Source organism: Eptatretus burgeri, chromosome 9, assembly GCF_056783735.1.
Source record: "Eptatretus burgeri isolate ZD-2024b chromosome 9, Ebu_testis_v1, whole genome shotgun sequence".
Lineage (NCBI taxonomy): Eukaryota > Metazoa > Chordata > Myxini > Myxiniformes > Myxinidae > Eptatretus > Eptatretus burgeri.
Window position 1 is genome coordinate 54409131 of NC_140969.1, and position 20805 is coordinate 54429935.

Sequence of the window (20805 nt, forward strand, 5' to 3'; positions counted from 1 at the left end):
AAATCAAGAAAAGATCCCCTCAGAGACAAGGGGGTCAGACTGGACCCGTAGGCCTTTATTACGTTGGACTTGTCAGACCGAAGGAGTCCCACGAGACCGTTGCAGGCTACCTCCACCCTCGTGGTGCCTCGATGGGGCGACCCGCGACGCTCTTTCCCCACGGCAGCTAGCGTAGCCGCGGTTGCGCCCAGGCCTTTCCAGGCGGCCGGTTGTCGGGCCTCAGCCGGCGACACGCTGAGAAGAACGAACGGGTTTGGATGCTCTTTCAAAGTTGATGCTCTTTGTAAGAACCCGTCCGTTCCTCAGCGACGCTCGGACTGTCCCAAAGCCCGATCACCTCCAACCGTTTGGCGCTGGCTGGCGAGCTCTCTCCGGCTCTCCCCACATGATCGCGCATGTTTTCCCGGCATTGCAGGCCCAGCCACGCTCTCTGCCTCGTGCGTCCTCCGCTCCCCTGGACTTCACCCCGCCTGTGCTCCTTCGGCTCCAGACTTCTCCGACCGCCTCCAGACTCCACCGATGACTACGACCTCGAACTGGCGCTCCGTTTGGCCTTTTATAGGGTTGGCGAGACGAGATCTGACCTCCGCTCTCTGACCTCTGACCTCCACAGGCCCTTCCCCTTTTTCTCCTGTGATCCGATTTCCGAGGCGAAGCTTTTACAGAGCGGACGTACGTGAAATCACCAAACCTGCACTAACAACGAAACCCCCTGCGTCGGTTTGCAGCGATGCTGTTCGCTGGGGACTCTCCACGGCTGGTGCAAAGATGGCGTCGCTTCGGGGATGAAGGTGAGGCGATGTTATTTGGGTGGGGGAGATGCGGTTTAGGAGATGGTGGGGAGATGTCGTCATTATGAAGGTGGTGTGGAGAGGGTGGTTGGTGGTTGACGTGGTGGTTGGTGGGTGGTGTGGAGAAGGTGGGTGGTTGGTGGGTGGTGTGGAGAAGGTGGTTGGTGGGTGGTGTGGAGAAGGTGGTTGGTGGGTGGCGTGGTGAAGGTGGTTGGTGGGTGGCGTGGAGAAGGTGGTTGGTGGATGGCGTGGTGGAGAAGGTGGTGGTCGTTGGCATTGTGGTTGGTCCAACATAACGATAGCGAAAGAAAAACGGCTAACTCAAAGATCACAGCCCGGGTGACACGAATAATTTCCATTAAACAACGGTGGGGAAATCTAACTGAACACGGACTTATCGGCATAACTGAACTAAGGACCTCTATGGTGTTCTGCGAATTTCCACAGCCGTAACAACATATATATATATATATATATATATATATATATATATATATATATATTTATATATATATATATATATATATATATATATATACATACACACATCTATATATATATGTGTATGTGCATGTATTTCTTAAAATCATAGAAAATATACAAGGCTAGCTCAATGTCCACCCAATTTTGCATACGTATTGTTATTACGCAAGGTTAGGTCGTTGGCACAAAATCACCCCCCTGCCCCCTTTTTGGGGGGGGGGAGTGAAACGACTTGCCAATGCTTCCGAAGGGAGCGTGTGTTTCTCGTGGATGGAATACAGCATTCTTTAACATGTCAATGGCAGTTAAACGAGATCTTAACTCCTCCCTTTCCACGTCTTTCAGCTTCTAACTACTTCATTATAGGGGGATAACAGGATTGCTCTGAGGTAGCGCACTCGCTTTCAAGTTGTCTAATCTCAATACAATTCCCGACCCGGCTATGATCCTTGTGGTGCTTCACAGACAAGAGGATGCTTCATTTCTCCCATAGAAATGATGCAACCAGCAGCTGCACCTTCAGGGTATATATATATAAAGGGTAAAGTTATATATATAAAGGGTAAAGTTCGTTGTTAAATGGATATATATATATATATATATATATATATATATATATATATATATATATATATATATATATATATATATATATATATATATATATATATATATATATATATATATATATATATATATATATATATATATATATATATATATATATATATATATATATATATATATATATATATATATATATATATATATATATATATATATATATATATATATATATATATATATATATATATATATATATATATATATATATATATATATATATATATATATATATATATATATATATATATATATATATATATATATATATATATATATATATATATATATATATATATATATATATATATCCATATATATATATATATATATATATATATATATATATATATATATATATATATATATATATATATATATATATATATATATATATATATATATATATATATATATATATATATATATATATATATATATATATATATATATATATATATATATATATATATATATATATATATATATATATATATATATATATATATATATATATATATATATATATATATATATATATATATATATATATATATATATATATATATATATATATATATATATATATATATATATATATATATATATATATATATATATATATATATATATATATATATATATATATATATATATATATATATATATATATATATATATATATATATATATATATATATATATATATATATATATATATATATATATATATATATATATATATATATATATATATATATATATATATATATATATATATATATATATATATATATATATATATATATATATATATATATATATATATATATATATATATATATATATATATATATATATATATATATATATATATATATATATATATATATATATATATATATATATATATATATATATATATATATATATATATATATATATATATATATATATATATATATATATATATATATATATATATATATATATATATATATATATATATATATATATATATATATATATATATATATATATATATATATATCCATATATATATATATATATATATATATATATATATATATATATATATATATATATATATATATATATATATATATATATATATATATATATATATATATATATATATATATATATATATATATATATATATATATATATATATATATATATATATATATATATATATATATATATATATATATATATATATATATATATATATATATATATATATCCATATATATATATATATATCCATATATATATATATATATCCATATATATATATATATATATATATCCATATATATATATATATCCATATATATATATATCCATATATATATATATATCTATCCATATATATATATATATATATCCATATATATATATATATATATATATCTTAATTGAATTATATTCTTGTTCGGATTGATAGAATGCAATTGAAATACAAATTTGGATATTTCCATCAGCTCTTAATATGACGCATTAATGAAGCATTTTGCTTGCATTGTTAACCCCAAAGGCAGTTATGCTTTATCTGGCTCCTCTCATCAAGCTGCACATTGTACATTTTCGTGCTACCTATTGAACTGCTTTCAAAATGACTTTTTTTTTCTTGGACAGCCCATTAATGTTCAATCGAGACCCCTGCCCACAGATGGAACACCCTATTTCCCATAATGTTTCTCTCTCCGGCTCGAGCCAATGGTACATTACCGCTAATTGTACTGTCACACAGACTGAGAAGATAAATGTTTTTTGAGCAGTAGGAGTACCTGATATGCTGAAGGGACCTCCCTCTGAATGGTGTGTAATCAGATGAAATGCGTCAATGTTACAGTTGTGCTTTGGGGGTGCGCATGGTTGCACATCTCGAGCGCTCTAACTTTTACGGTGACGAGTAAGTTTTCACCTTGGGTAAATGGCTTGATGTACAAGAATCGCAATTTTATGGATTGTTTTCTCTTTGTAGATAACTGGCCATGCCCATACCATCATGATGTTGGGGTGAGAATTTGGAAATTGAATGGTGGGGTTAGTGATGGTAGGGTGTGGTTAGCGGGTATGATATTTTGGTTTTGGAATCGGAGAGGAGGGGATATCTCAGGAAAATGATGATGGGAGAAGAGAGAAGATGTAATTAGAATGTATAAGCTGTGCCGACCCGTTGCTTCACTGACGGCTTTAATCAAAAGACAGCATGCTGTACTTAACAAACATAGGATGTAAGATGGAGTGAAACACATGAAAAACGGATTAATTATTTATTTATTTTTACAACATGCAGTTGTTGTGGCTTCTCAATAGCCTGGTGTTGGCGCAGTGGTTAGGGCAGTGGCTTGGGATCCAAAAGGTCCTGAGTTCAAGCCCCGTTGGGCCACTGAATTAATACACCAGGGGGTTGACTCAGCCTGTCATCCTTCTGAGGTCGGCGAAATGAGTGCCAGTGTACTGGGCTGGTGTATACCCCGGTTAAAATAGGTGTACCAGATCCCTGTGTCGCAAGAGGCGACCAGGGTTGCGTCAGGAAGGGCATCCGGTGTAAAACGTGCCAAATCACTATGCGGATCATATGGATGATCCGCTGTGGCGACCCCTAATGGGAGCAGCTGAAAGAAGAAGAGTTGTTGTGGCTTCTGTTGTTGTTTGTGTTCTCCTTCCATGTACTTTTAAATATTTTTCGATTGCTTCGATGAGTACAGTATTACTATATTTAATCTTGTGTGCTTCTTCTGTGTCCTTCTAAAGTGTTCCTGCTGTCGTAGAATAATAAATGTTATTGTTGAAACCACTGCATTTGGCTCCTATTCCCGCATCTTCTTCAAGTCCTGAAAAAAGTGCTTTTATAACAGGGGTGTACTCTGTTGGCAAGCGGCTTGCGATAGCTTACCAAGCCAGAAATTCCGTGTCAACCGCTTGGCAAGCGGAGTAAGCGATTAATTGAGGTGCTTGGCGAACAGTAAGTGAATTGCTTCTGAACGGATCAACTCCACATGTTAGCCAAAATGGCCGCCATGGTCCAATTCAAAACGATTGGTGGCTGTGTCTTTAATTGTGCTGTCATAGAGGATAATATTGAAACAGCATTTCATATTTTTATTGTTGCTTTTACTTTTCATCCTATTTCTTGAAAAATATACAAAAATGAAAAAACCCCTCCCCCCAAAATGCACAGTGTAAAATCCAGAGATAAGCTTAACTGGGGGGCTCCTTTTTCAAACTCCCCATTTATTTATGTTTATTTTCCTCATCCGAATACACTCTGTAGTTGCTACTAACACATTAAATTGATTTGAGGAGGTTGGTCTCACAAAAGGATCGAGTAATACTGAAAACTATGCCGAGACAGCATTTGTTGAAGTACCACGCGATAGCATTGTTTATATTGGATACCACCATGTTGTTAAGCGGTGCCGAGCACTCCATTCTGTTGGAGTGCTTGCTTGAGCACTTTTAATCAAGCAAGCCGCTTGGCAAGCAGGAAGCAAGAGACTTGCGAACGGAACATACCCCAGGCATCCTTAAAATTAAACGGAAAAAACAATTTTTTTTTTCAGGTGCATTGATTCTTAGCTTTCCAACCAAGTAAATCGATTACTAACTAGAGAGTTTCTAGAACACATTACCCTACACTGTATTGAGAAAACAATGACATGGGTGGGGTCTATAAGTGCAAAATTTGATTGCTTGTAATGATGTAAAATGCTGGAATATTTTGTCCAATTACTGCTGAACCGAGGGTTTTGAAAGTGCTAAAAGGCAATTTGTTTTCTCCAGTGTTCAAGTATATTATTCAATTGAAATAAAATTAATATTTTGAAGGTCATAGAAAAAGAAATTCCATGAGTTTACCACTATTGTTGCAGCATTATTTACACCATCTTATTTAACTACGACATTAGTTTTTACAATAATTATTACATTAGTTATTCGTGCCTGTTTTTTGTGTCATTTTTGCCATCAATAAAACAGTAAGTTTCCTGTTTGGAATGATTTTAAATTTTGTTTAACTGCCAGACAGAGTAAAAAAAAAGAAAAAAATCACTCCTCTGCGCATCTGCAATCAGGACAAATTCAGAGCCAAAGTACTGCTAAACTTCACGTTCGTTTTCCAATTCATATTCCTATTTGTGTTCAAAATATAATATTCAATTGAAATTAAGTTGTTTCTTGATCATAAACTGACGTTTGTAGACTGAAAGACAGACAGACAAGGTGAACCAATTGCTTAACCCTGTTTTTCTCTTTGTGTGCGTTGGGAAACCAACTTTCCAATGGGCTCATTTTTTTTATTCTACGACAGCAGGAACCGCTAAAGCTCGAGATCATGCTGCTTATTCTTCTTCTTTGCATAACACACACACACACACACACACACACACACACACACACACACACACACACACACACACACACACACACACACACACACACACACACACACACACACACACACCATAGCTTTCCATTTTGGTATTTCTCACAGCATTTCATTCTAGTTTCCCATTTCATATCTGAAGATCAGTCATTTCAGTTTCACTTTCCAGCATCAGTTTTTCTTTGTGATATCACTTTTGATTGAATGTAACTTGTGATACGAATGGTGCACACAAAAAAGTCATCAAACAAGATTTTCTGGGGGACTTTTTTCGATTTTCTAATGGTTCTAAATATCTTAATGCTCTTAAAAGGTCTTAACACAAATTCTACCAACAGGTGTCTTTTTGGACACCAGGCCTACATTTTAATGTTATTTCTCTTTTATGTTAACAATGTATTTCATGTTTTATTTGTTTGTTTACTTATATGTGCTCGTAATAAATATATATATATGATGTTTTAAGATCAAACATTGCTGCAGAAAGTTGCAAGCAAATCCTTTCGGGGGTCCAAAAAGACCCCAGTTATTTTTGTTGAATTTTTTTTTTCATACATGATTACTTCACATGGTATTTGTATCGAACAAGTCCTCCAATTTTTTTATGCTTATATTTGTTTACTCTATCGCAAAAACATCATCCAATCAAATTTCCTCATCATCCAATCAAGTTTCCTCATCGATGTGAATCTTTGGCAGATTGAATGAAATTTAGTATTTCTCAGCTGGGGTCTGAAAAGACCCCAGCTGGTAAGATTAGGTCGGAAAATATGTTGGTGGGATTTGGGTTAAAAGGGTCTAAAAAGGGTCTGAGGGTGCATTGAGTCTAAAGGGTGTAAAGGTCTAATGGATCAAAAATGTCTTCAGGGTTTTTCCTCAACGGTGTCTAAAGGGTCTAAACTCTAAAGGGTTCTCAGGGTGAAAGAGCAAATGGGGTCTAAAATGTCCAAAGGGTCTTAAATTTTAGGGTCCAAAGGGTCCAATGTCTGAAAGATTAAATAATATGTCAAGATCTGAAAGATCAGATCAAAATCAAAAATTAAATAAATAAAATATGGGTCGATAAAGGATCTCAATGGGTATTAAGAGGTCGAAAGGTTTAAGAAGGCTAAATGGTATAAATGGTTATGAAGCAGTCTAAAGGGTGCAAAGATCTAAGGGGTATAAAGGGTCTAAGTGGTGTCAGGGGTCTGAGGGGCCAGGTCAGGTCAGGTATGGGAGCATGCGCTGGAACAGCGCGTCGATGTGCCCACTTTCTGCCGGTACTCCAGGGGGCTGTGTCTGGCCACCCCCCCCCAGACAGATGCCTGGCCCATCCCATATCCTTGAGATGCTGATCAACCTGCTTCAACGATAAGGCAAGTGGCCGGCCCGTTCGCCTCCTCCACTCACGAAGCTTCCTCTATGAGAGAATCTGGTGAGTAGGGTCAGCGTCAGGAAATGAGCCACATGTCCATTCAGCCGCAACTGATGTTCACGGACTATACAGGTAACAAATCTCATCTGAGTCTCTCTCCACAACCACTCGTTGGAATTAAAGTCTGACCAGCGATAGCCAAGGATTCTCCAAAGAGACGGAACCGAAGTAGTTAAGTTTCCATCTCAGGTCCCTGGTCAGCATCCAAGTCTCACATCTGTACAGCAAGAATGGAAGCACGAAAGACTTAAGGACTCTGACTTTCATCCTCCTGTATACTAAAAACCATGCAATTAGTTGTTGTATGTCCTGACAACGCCACCCCATGATCCAGTGAATCCATGACTCCCCAGGCCTGACAGACATCTATCGACCTCTAGCTCACAACATGCAGAGACATAAATATCACTGTCAAGGAAAGTGAATCTCTTCATGACCTCAACATCCTCGCCACAGACACGTACAGACACAAGATGTCATTCAAATTCTGGATCTTAGTTTTGACTCAGGAAATTTGTAATCCAAGCAACTATGACTCATGATTCAGCACCTCGAGGGCCACCAAAAGGATATTTCTCTGCAAAGATAACTGCATCATCTGTGAAATTAAGGTCAGATATCTTGGCACTCCCAAACGATGCACTGCAGCTTGATTTCTCCGACATCCTCCCAATAATCCAATCCATAAAAAAACTGAAAAGTGTGGGAACCAATACACACCCTGACAAACCCCAGCAACAACTGGAAATAAATAAGGGATGGAACAACTACACCTCACAGCACTCTCAGTACCAGAGTATGGTTCAGAATTTAGATTGATCGGTTTTGGTGGCACCCCACGAAGACCGATAATCCTCCAGAGGGCATTCCGATTCACTGAAGTGAATGCTTTGCAGAGAACAACGTGGGCTATGAGTAGTGAAGACCCCAAGAGAAAGGGTACGGTCAATCATTGACCTCTTTGGTGTAAATCCCGACTGCTCTGGGCACTAGTGCTGAAGCAGTTGGTGGTGAACCCTATTAATAATTATCAGAGCAAATACCTTGCCTGGCACTGAGAGCAACGTCGCCTCTCACTACTCTTTTGTAGTTCTGGCAATTACACTTTCATTTTTGAAGGGTCTGTGGTGTCTCGAGGTCTGATAGTTGCATTCAAACAGTATATAACGGAGCTCATAGACATATGCAGGGTATAGTAATCCATAATTAATAGATGTGGTCACGGTTCAAGTCACGCTCAAACAGTACATAATTAGTAGACATACCCACATGGGTCCATCGAGGCTTCATCGCTTTCCCTTCTCCCCCTCCCCCGTCGAGGTTGGTTGGATTTTTATGCACTTAAGATTGGTCTAAACTCTAAAAGGTCTTTAGGAGTGTAAAGGGTCGAAAGGGTGTATAGTGTCTATAGGGTGCAAAAATGTTCCAAAGGTCTAAGAAGTAGGTTTCAATAGAATAGTATGTAATTAATCTCGACAGAATTGATCGACGTACTCATGGTCAAAATCAGTTCAAACATTACATAATTAAAATAGACATATTCACATGGGTCGATCGAAGCTTCAATTTGACTGAGGCTTCATCCCACCCCACACCCCACACCTTCCACCCTGAGGGTGGGTTGAGTTTGCATGTTAAAGGTATAAAGGGGTCTGAAAAGGTCTAAAACAGGTCCAAAGGGTGAAAACGTCCATAAGATATTTTTCAATAGTACGTAATTAATGGACTTTCGATTCCCCCATTGCATCTTGAGATGCGACACGAATGGTGAACGGAAATTGTCATGAAAAACGATTTCTGGTGAGTTGTTTTTTTTGTTAATTGAAGTTGCCAAAAAACGTGGGCCAAACCATGAACGACACCATCTTTCCAAGGATAACTCTCTCCTTGCGGTTATAGTTGAGATTACCCGTGACAAACATTGACCCTCTGTCACTTTATATGTAGTATAGTATAGATATCTAGATACTGCTGATAGATAGATGGAGAAAGGAGTAGGGTTTTTGTTTTGTTTAATTCCTGTCTGAAGTGTTATTTGTCCAAATGATTAATTGGATCTGTGATTTCACAAAGCTATTCATCCATTACAAATATTTAATAAATTATTAATCAAATGGCTCTGTATGGCCTAATTTATCATTTAAGACCAAGGCAAGAGTCAATTTTAAATCAAAGTAACAACCATAATTATGTGAATCCTTATTCGTTCACACCGACTGCATTTTGTGATACTTTTCCAATCGAGTAAGTGGACATGTCCATTTCAGAATTACTTTACATTCTTACTTCCCATGTCCATCTCAGTTATTAAGCCCACATTGGACTTAGTCCGAAACGGGGGCTTATGGATTCGTTCTCGTCCGTCCATGTGTCTGTCCACACCCATATCTCGGACATGTATGGACCTATTTTGTTCAAACTTAGCAGAAAGACAATATGTGATGGTGTACATGTGCACTTCATTTTGTTTTGCGATTGGATCAGAGTTGGCTGACTGGCAGACATTTTATTAGTAAAAACTCGATGTTGAACACGTCCTCAACCATTTCTCGGACATGCATTTACCGATCTTGTTCAAATTTAGCGCACAGATAACGAATGATTGCTTACATGTGCACGTCATCCCCCCCCCACCCCCCGAGATCAGATACAAGATGGCCGACTGGTGGCCATTTTGTTCCTTGAACATGTCTCCAACCATTTCTCGAACATGCATGGTCAGATTTTGTTCAAACTTGGCAAAAAAAGTACATGTGCGCCTGACTTTATTTTGTGATTTCATCAAAGATGGCCGACTGGTAGACTGGCAGCCATTTTGTTGCAAACAAATACGGGTTAGCCCTTTAACTCTGTACAGCAGAATTACTCAAACCACAGGGACTATGACATTTTATGTCTTTTTTTTTTCCTTGTTTACAATGTATTTTTATGCCATATAGATTCTCTATAATTTTGATTTCATTTGCTGAATCTAAAAGGCTTATTGTTTAAAAATAATAAATGGGAATGTTTTGCATCCAAATTGCATACGAGACGGCCAGCGAAACATGAACAATACAGTGTATTCTTGGATGTGGCATTACTGGCAAGCAAACCCTTAATCAAACTGCTTTTACTCGGCTACCCGTCAGTCCTATAATTCACAAATTTCAGTAATTTGATACATTTTTGAATTATTTTTATTTTGTCTGTTGATGCCCTTTTTTTTGAATTGATTCTCCCTGAATTTGCACCACTGAAGAAGAACTATAAAGTTCAAGGGGTGTTCAAAATGTTCTATGAATGAGATATTCACAATCATCCATGAAACAGTGACCTTTAAAAAAATAATTTAAAATTCTGTGTCCCTCACAGCTGTGTCTGCCATAACATATAAGCTTTCAGATTACTCATTGGGCCAAGTCTTGGGTGCTTCATTCCTTATCATCCTTGTCATCGGCGACAGCGCAGGTGGGGCTTCAAATGTCAAAACGGGTAATAGTCACTGGTGGTCTATGGAAGTACCATGCATTTGCAGATAGGTTGCATTTGCCATCTATCCTGACCTTTGGTCATCTTCAAGGGACTCATGTCCATGCTTAAATTCAACCGCTCATTTGGATAGTGCGGAATATGAGGGCATACCTTCATCATACACGACCACCATGCATTCACAGATTTATGGATTTGGAGCTGGCACCTTCTTTGAATAAAAATTTAATGACACCTCATCGCTCAATTGTTGTACGATCCACCACTAACAGGTTGGTGTGATGCAGAAAACCTCTGAATTATACTCTGAAGCAATAAACTTTTTTTTTGTACATATAGCCGAGGCTCATGGAATAGCTTGTATGAGTACACTGAATGGATCAAGATGCAACAAAATTAACAGTAGAGAGAAAGTGAGGGGGGACCAATGGCAGATTTTAAGGCCAAGATAGAGGAAAACCTGGACAAACAATGGGTGTGGAGAAGAATGGGTGGCAGGAGAGGATGCATGTGGTGGACAAGATGGATACAGAAGGAAATTCTCAAGAGGGAAAACTAGAAATTTGGAAGGAGAAGAGATTGGTGTGCTCTGGGGAGGGGGTCATTTATCATGAGTAGAAAAGATCATTGTTTTGAATTGGGGATGATCTGAAATGGTGGTGAACAGCTGTCTTGAAGACCTGGAGGGAAGGATGCAATTGAAGAGGATATTGAAGTTATTTCCACAGGTACAAAAAATAAGGAACAAATGAGTGGAGATGAGCATTGATCCTGGATTTAGGTTGTTTCACCAGAAGGGAGTTGATGATGTACCATGTGTGCCTTGCACAGAAAAATAAACTGGGGGGGGGAGGGAGGGGGGAAGACTGGAAAGAGCAGAGAATGCAAGACTAAAAAGGAGTGGTAGAAGTCAGAGAAACCACTGACCTGTCTGTGATGACAAAGTCATAGACCTGCAGACAGCTTCATCATGGGAAATTCAAATAATATTGAAGTCCTTGGTTTCCATAGTGTCAAGCTGAGCAAGATGTGAGGCAGGGGAGACAGCTCAGAGAGGAGAACAGTACTCCGTCAAGCTGCAGATGAAAGCCTTGTCGTTGGATCGGAGCTCAGGTGTGCCAAGGAGGGACTTTGTTCTCTGGAGGATGCCCAGTCGGTGGCTGGCTTTGGAGGCCAACTTTGAAACGTGGTTTGTCCAATAAAGATCATGGCTGATAGTGAGTCCCAAGAGTTTGAATGACTAAACTTCCTCAAGAGGATTGTTAAGAAAGTGGATCGGAGGGTTTGTGAGTCCTTTGAACCATGTGGTTAATACAACTAATGACAGAAAGCAAACATGCATACAAGTTCTTAATGAGCTTCAAGTGTGGCTCTATCGTGCTAAAGAATACCACTAAAACATTTTTGAATGCCCCTACTAGCAGAGTTATGTCCACAACTCAGCTTACATGACTCCTATTTGTAAAGTTTGGCTTTTGGGAAATAGAAAAACTCCGCATTTCTAACAGGACTTAACCAGGAGTTTGGTGAGGTTTTGGAAAGGAGTCTGGTTTTTTTGTCAGAATGCTCACTTTATCCAGTGTGGTGTAAGTTTTATCACTCGTGTAAAGAGCATCCAGTTTTAAACCACCAGTTTTTGCTGCATGTGGAACGCTGTGTGTTGTAATCATCTTGAGGTGTTGTCAAGCAGATGGCATGGGGGGACTCGTGGGTCACGGTTACAGCTGACTTCAACAGACGGATTGGTCAAGCAGTTTCATTTTCTGGTGCCAAAGGAGGTGGGAATGGGCTGAGCCGGGAGGTGAATAATGTTGTCATGGAATTAATGACCTCAATTAACTCCACGAGATCAATGGTGCAGTGTGACCACAGCGAGCGGACGGCTAAAGTAAACGCAAACATGAAATGTAGCCGTCTTCAAGGGCACAGTATCAGGGAAGCCATTCCACACCGCATGTCATGTCGGATTCATGCCTGTCACAGGCAAAGAAAAGCAAGTAGACCAACAACTGAAAAAAAGAACGCATTGCACTTGCATTGTCAGTTATGTTATCCCAAAACAAATCCATATTCTTCTTGTTTTCCCACAGTTTCCGTCGATTTTAGGAGATTGCGAAATACGCACACATTGTCCTCATGCAAATATGTCAAAGAAAATCGATTCCCCTTGGATCATATTGTACTAATAGCATTAAAAATGGTCTTGAAAGGGAAATAATTCAAATTGCAAGGCTCCAGGTGAAATAATGGCTTCGCTTAAGCCAATTTCAATTTTAAGCACACACTTTAGAGGGATGTCATATCCAGCACATAAAGAGCTTGTCGCAAATGATACGGAATATGATTAATAATTTGCATGGACCATTTTGTTCTGCAGAGCAATGATTGAAAGTACAGTGATGTCTTATTTTATTTTTGTTTATTTATTTATTTATTGCTTTTCTTTTTTTTTTATCAGCAAAACGTATGCTGCAAAGAGATGATCCAGAACTTTGCTGAAATCCCACCTTGGCCATGACCCAATTTCAGGATTTCCAAAAAGGTGAGTGGAACAGGCTATGGTGTGAGATCCTCCATCTCATGGGAGCTTATACAGCAGGCAGATGAAGACTGTTGAAATATCTCCAACCTTGAGAGCACTAAAATGAACGAATTACAAAGTGCTCCCTGTGGTAGCTTTGCTGTGTCCTGAATTGAATACATTGCCTTATATAGGCCATTAATGCTGGGGTAGCTCCTAAAGGGGTTTCTAGGTTTCAGAATGGTACAAACGATTTTGTATTCTAAGTGGCAGTTGCACAATGACTTTGCAAAGCAGCTTTTCCTTGTGCAGCAAGCAGGCCATTGCATCACACCAATTGTACATCATATTACCACTATGCTGTAAGATGTTAAAAGAGTAAATGACATTTAGTGCTTGTGTTGATAATAATCCAAACTGGCGATTCGCTCTGAGTTAATGGAAACCAGTGAGAAATGCTCATGGTGTGATATAAATGTTCATGAACGTTGTAATGAGAATCTAAACATATCAGAAAACATAATCAAATGGTCTCAGCATAGAGGAGTTATTGAATTTTTTTGTGGCACGTAAACCAATGCTATAAAAAAAAATCGTGGTTTTATTTATTTATTTATTTATTTACAAATTCTAAGCCTTCGGAAGTAGCTGTCACACAAATCGCACACACTAATGCATGCAGACATTGAACAACACCAGACTTCACTTCAATCACAGCTGGTGACCTTAGGAAAAGTTACTTAACTTCCTGGTATACTCGATGCCAGCTGAGCCATCTAGGGCAAACCCCTGGGGTTCATCTGCCCTCTATTCTTCAAATGCTGAGCGTCAAGTGAGGAAGCAGCACACGCCAGTTGAAAGGCTATTGTATAACACCGCCTGGTTGTGTCGAATTGCCGGCCTACCAACCTCAGAACTCATGATCCAACCACAATACGCAACTTTCAAAATGATGTCATCGTGCACAACAACCCCAGGAAACGGGTCATCAAGGCATCCAAACGTATATGTGTGTGCGAGATAAGGATTGTAACAAAAATGGCTCACAAAACTTCTAAAAGAAGCGGAAAATACTTGGAAACGTACCTGCGAGAAAGGGATGTACCTCTGCATAATGAAAGATTTGGAGAACTTTCTGATCAACTAGCTCAAACAGTTGATATCCTGCAGCCCATACTACAGAATCTCCCAATGATATGGGCCTGTGCAGGCCGGAATGTTTGTAGACTGGTGCATTCTACCCAAACCTTTGTGTTTCTTAACACTGATGGGAAGGTCATACCTGGGGCTTGTCAATTTACAGGGTAAGTTTAAAATGATGATATTTACTATTAATCATGTTTTGGAGGGGGGGGGTGGGAGTTGTATGGGCTGTGAGGGCCGTTATAAATAATTATATTGTTGTGGTTACCAAATTCGCAAACCACCATTCAGGTCCCTTAGGTGAGATATCTCGGTAAGTACATGTGTAGTTAGGCCCGAACCCGTTGTCTAGTGGGAATACATGTCACTTATGCGTGCTGCGACTCTTCAGGATAGCCGTTTTTCTTTTACTATCTTTAATTTGGACCAACCGCCATTGTTACAACCACAACGCCGCTTCACCACAACCGCCACGACCTTCCCGTCACACCTCGCAACCGTCGCATCGCCACCGTTCTTGCGCCGCTTGTGGGTACCGGTGTTGGACTCGTGCAGGGCGCGCGCCGAACAGCGTGTACAAAATCACGGATTTTGTGCTTCAAAAACGGATCAAAAACGACACACGCCCACTTTTTGCCGTCCAATCGGTGAGCGAGGGGCGATTTGGCCCCGCCTCCAGGGCCTTGGAGGGCGATCGATATATGCAAATTTATGGATCAAAAAGCATTCACGCCCACTTTTTCTCGGGCCAATGGGGAGCGAGGTGAAAGGTCGAAGGGAGGGGGTCAAAGATGAGAGAGCGAAGCCACGGGGCTTATATAAGCGACCGCGTTCGTCAGTCAAGGGAACAGAGAGTTAAGACTTCGTGGGCGGTGGAGTTGGCAAGAAGGAGCTGGTCGTCGTCGTGTGCGTTGGAGTCGGAGCAGAGGGGACGGAGCTGTGGAGAGGCGGCGAGGGCAGACGAGGGGGTGCTCGCGTCGTGCAGGGAGCTGCACCCCAGGGAGGCCGACAGCGCGACCTGGCCGAGGTGGAGACGCTCGTCGCGGGACTCGAGGCAGAGTAGGAATCCTCTATACCCCGAGCATCAGCAACCCCCTCCTGTTTCCCCCCGCGCTGAGATAGTGCGACCAAGGGGGCCCCTTTCCCACCCCCTACCAGACACTGCCCGCGAGGCCCGCGGAGTTGAGGCACCATCGCCGCTCCGCGTCTCATCACCAGACGGGTAGGCCCGACCCGGTCTCGGCCTCAGGCCCGCCTCATCTTTGAGGGTGTTCTTTTCCTTGGTTTTGGGTATGTGTTGTCGGCGCCGTCTGTGAAGTAAAATTGTATAAGTGTTGCCGTGTGCTCGCGTAATCGGTATTAGATCTGCATTGTCGCATTTGCTTTTTGTGTAAATTGCATTGTGTTTTTCTTTTCTATGTGCTTTTGGTGGAATTGAATATGTGTGCTTTCCGTTCATCGCGAATAAATGTGCTTTGTGTTGAACTGTTTCCCGCTTCGCTTCGTCGTTTCTTTCATTGAATCCTCATCTTGCTTCACGTAAAGGGTTGGTAGTGGGCTGAATACGCCCGATAATTAATCGAACCGTCGAGGTCGACGAATAACACCGCTCGGTTATCCCGATAGTACGGAACGGGTCGCTTAAGTGGCCCGTGTCCGAAGTCGACCTGCGGCGAGGTGCGATCGCCCGGTCTACCCTCCGCGTGGGTACTTAGGTAGGTCGAATTTGGCGAGCAACCCTATCCCACGCGGGGGCTGATTGGCTCGATCGCGGTGAGACCGAAAGGTCCACCCGTGACTGGTTCCCGGCGTTAGTCCGAGAGGGTCACGACTGGATTGTCCGTCCGGTGGGCGACGTGCCGCGATTCGAGTTACGTGGCCGTCAGCACGCCGGCGGGCGCGAATCCGCAACACTGGTGTCAGGTCGTGCGATACAAATCCATCGCCCTCCTCGCGGCACTGGTATCGGAGAACAGGAAAACGGGCTCTCCTGTCTCCGGCTAAATTCACGGGAATCGGTCCAGGGGTGAGAGAAGCGACCCCCGATTCCCTCCAAATTACGAGCGAGCTAAATTAACCCTTCACGAGAAGCAAGATGGCGTCTCAAGGCGAGCGGGAGCCGGGGGTATTAGAAATGGATGTAGAATGTGTAGAATCCATGGTCCAGGATGGAATCCCCGAGCAGGAAATGTTGATTGTGCAGGAACACGGACTCGCCCAACTGAACCCAGAGCCCGAAATGGGTGCGGCAGCGGCTGCGGTGTATGACACCTCCCTCCCCCCTCTCCACCAAAACCCTTCCCCAACCCTTGCCGAAACGGCTCAGCTGAGCGCACCCGACATGGCCCAGCTATGCGCCATGCTGGCGGCAATGACAGCAAGGATGGATGCAAATACAAACGAAATGAAAGGCATGAACGAAAAGATGAATGCGAACATGAACAAGCAAATGAATGAAGTGAAAACGACGATGGATGCGAATACACAGCAAATAAACGGAATGGAAGCAAACATGAAGGAGGAAATGAAAAAGCTACGGGGTGAGACGCAGAACATGGGCCGATGCCTGCAGGCGGGCATGAAGGCCGTGACCAGGGAGATAGAAATGGCGACTCCACGTGTAGGAGCAAACGAGCTGGAAGGGGGTGCAACGGCTGACAGGCCCGCGGTGGAGGCGGGTAAAAAAATAATTCGGGGGGCGTGTTGGGCGAGGGTCGTGACAGAGGAATCGACGGTGACCAAAAGGGAAAAATTAAATGGGGAGACCAAAACGTGTGAGACGAGACACGAAATGACGACAACGGAAATAATAGTTGAGACAAGAGAGGTAAAGGGTGAAGAGTTGGCAGAGACACGGGAGATGGGAACGATAGAGGGAAGACTACACGATGAAGACGGGGTAAGTGACGCACACACACACACGGAGGTAGTGGAGGATAATGGGGGTGAGCTGGCGGACTGGGTAGAGACCCAGTGCGAGCACCTGGATGGCCTCCTCGAGGAACGAGGGGAGGGAGTATTCCCCCTTGAGGCGAGTCACGACCAGGTGAGTTCGGTCGTGCTTTGCGAGGTTGAGGGAAGGAGTGCGGCGAACGGGTGCTTGGAGAGCTTGGGGGGTATAGAGGCCCCGGAGACCCTTGTGGGGACACGAATCCCCAGTGTGGTTGTCCCTGTGTGTGTGGTGCAAGGTGTGAGTGCGTCCCCGTGTGTGGAAGCGACCCCGTGTGTGAGTGGTGTGGTGGCGATGGTGCCGGAGTACGTGCTTCCCAGCACGCCGTGTGTGGATGAAACGGCCAGTGTGGATGAGGCACCGCGGTTGAGTGCCCCCGCGTGTGTGAGTGAGGGACGGTGTGTGGATGAAACACCGCGGTTGAGTGCCCCCGCGTGTGTGAGTGAGGCACGGTGTATGAGTGAGGCGCGAGTGAATGGAGCACCACGTGTGAGTGGTATGGTTTATGCAAGGGAGACCGTGTGTGTGAGAGAGCGGTATGTGAGGGAGATGTCGGTTGGCATGCGGGAGCACGCAGCCGCGTCTCCCGGTGTGAATGTAATGGTGTGGAGTGTGAGCGTCGTAACACGCAGGTGTGCGTGGGTGGAATGGAGACGACGACAGAGACATGTGAAGAAAGAAAGCCGGGTAGCGGCTGTAGTTGTTTCGGGGACCGTGCCGGGTTCACCCAGCAGTGAGCACGAGGTCCGTGCTGTGCAACGCACGAGACCCCCACGTGCTCGCTTGCGAGAGTGAAGTTCTGGTCCGGAAACGCACGCGGTGGATTTGCCGATCCCGCGGACGGACAAAGTTTAGGCAGGATGTCGGATTTGGACCGGACGGGTTCTCCACGCGGGCGTGTGTGTTAAGCTCCAACGGGCAAAGCACATGTGTTCGCGTGGGGAACCCCTCGAGACGTGGGGCTTGTGTTTTTTTTTTTACGCACGGTGACGTCATGGCTGCACGCGGGGTTGGAATCCGGCAGGAGGGGTATCCCTGCCGGATGGTACCGTCCAAGGAGGGACGAGGTACACGTGCAGCTGCATGACGTCACGGGCAGGTGCAAAGTGCGCGAGTTGCCGCGCTGGTGCTGCGCATGTAAAGAAAAAAAAAAAAAGAAAAAGCAAGCCTCACTTTCGGGTGCACAGGATTCCTGGGCAAGGGGTGGAAGACCCCCTTGACCCTGGGCACAGGATGGAAACTAGTTAGGGGGAAGGGTTAGCTTAGTTAGACCGACTTCATGGGGCAGGGGTAAGTCCTCATGGAGTCCGTGGAATGGATTAGGTAGAGGGATTTAGTGAGCTTTAGGTGGGGAAATAAAATAATTCATGGGATTATTTGAGGACATGGACAGACTTGTGAATGTGTAGAGGGGACGTAGCTTAGCTACGTAGTGTTAAAAGGAACGTGCTATAGTGTAAGGGACGACGTGGGAGCACGAGTTAGTTAGGGGAGGTAGTTAGAAGGATGGCAGAGTTCAGCGGTGTGTGTGTTGAAGAGTTGGTGAGTGAGGTGGAGGCATGTGCTTGGTGAGTGAGTGAGGCCAGCGGGTCTGTGTGTATGGAGTGAATGGGGAATGCATGGTGCGATGAGTGATTGGGGGGAGGAGTGACTCCCGCCCAAGGGACCCCGGGGTCAGTATAAAGTGAGTTAGGGGGTTAGTCAAATTGAAATATGGAGGTCGTTTTGTTGTTGGTGGGAAAGTAGGCTCGAGACCCATTTGGAGGGGTGCAGGAGCCCTGTTGACGGGCTTGGGAGCGTGGCTGCGAAAGGTGAGTATCGCTGAGTGGGTACCCCGGGCACCAGGCTAGTCGGCCGCGGTAGGCCATGGGCCCATGGGGGGCCGGGATAGCGTAGTGGGCACGGGTGCGTCTGCTTGGTGCGGGGGCCCGGGGCACCATTAGCCGCGTGGGCAGTGTTGTGGGCACGGGTGACCCTCGGAAAGGGGCCCGGGAGGCCGGCCTGCCACGTGTGCGTTTCAGGGGAGGTGCCATGGGGGGCACTCCCCGGTGTTAGGGAGCTGGTAGGCTCGGAGGCAGTGTAGTGCCCGGGGGTGCCATAGCGGGAGATTCGGCAGAGGGTCGTGCCTGCCAAAGGGAGCCACGTGTCCCAGCCAGGAGACCGTGTGAGGGCACGGAGAGAAAATTGGGGGGTGAGGCCCGAAATTGTGAGGACACCAACACAGGCGACGGGAATCTGGGTTGTTAGAACCAATAGTTTAAGCGAGAGGCGCTTGTTGAAAGCCCCGGGGTAGTTTAACAGTTAAATGGTTAGGGTAGATTAGGAGATGTACCCCTCCGCACCATCCATCCCCTCGCTCTCGTTGTGGGCCGCTGGACCCACTTTGGGTTAGATCGCCGAACTCTGGGGAGGCCATTCTGAGGCTTGAGTTGGGCCTCGGCACAGGACGTTAGCTCTCCCTTATTCCCCTCCGGGAAGGGAACGTAGGGGTTGGGAGTAGGCTAGGTGACAGGATAGGTTAGCCGAACAAAGACGATAAAGGGGGTTAGGGGACGATTTATAGTGGGGAAGTAAAAATAAAAATAACAAGAAAAATAAGTTGGGGCTAAATTGGTTTTTCACAAATTAAGGGAGTGGGTATGTACAGTGACAGGCAAAGGCGATAGGTGGGAGGGAGACAGGTAGGTAGGTCCGAGCCCGCCTTCCAAGTGGCCAGCACTACCGCACTCCCTCCACCAACTTCCACTGACGGCAAAAGCTGGCCAGCTTCATCTGCTGGCTGTGTGCTGCAAGGCCTGTGCCGGCCAGTTCATCTGCGGGCTGTGTTTGCCTGCAGCGGCCTTATTCTGCGGGCTGAGTTTGCCTGCTGCCTTTGCCATGCCATGCCCACTGCCCATGTTCACCAGCCCCGTTCAATTTTTGCTTTGCCCCCCCTGTTCATTTCCATGTGCGCCAGGATCAAGGCAACAGTTTGCAAGCTGCGAGAAC

At 43.2% G+C, this 20805-nt stretch overlaps 1 long non-coding RNA gene across 3 annotated transcripts in view; it reads left to right on the forward strand.

Moving 5' to 3' along the window:
* LOC147020151 (uncharacterized) overlaps nt 1–20805 on the forward strand; it is a 99691-nt gene that overhangs the window by 45218 nt on the left and 33668 nt on the right. For all 3 annotated transcript variants that reach the window (XR_015061658.1, XR_015061660.1, XR_015061659.1), the window contains exon 4: nt 13662–13745. This is a non-coding gene — a long non-coding RNA (uncharacterized LOC147020151). The remainder of the gene's footprint in view (nt 1–13661; nt 13746–20805) is intronic.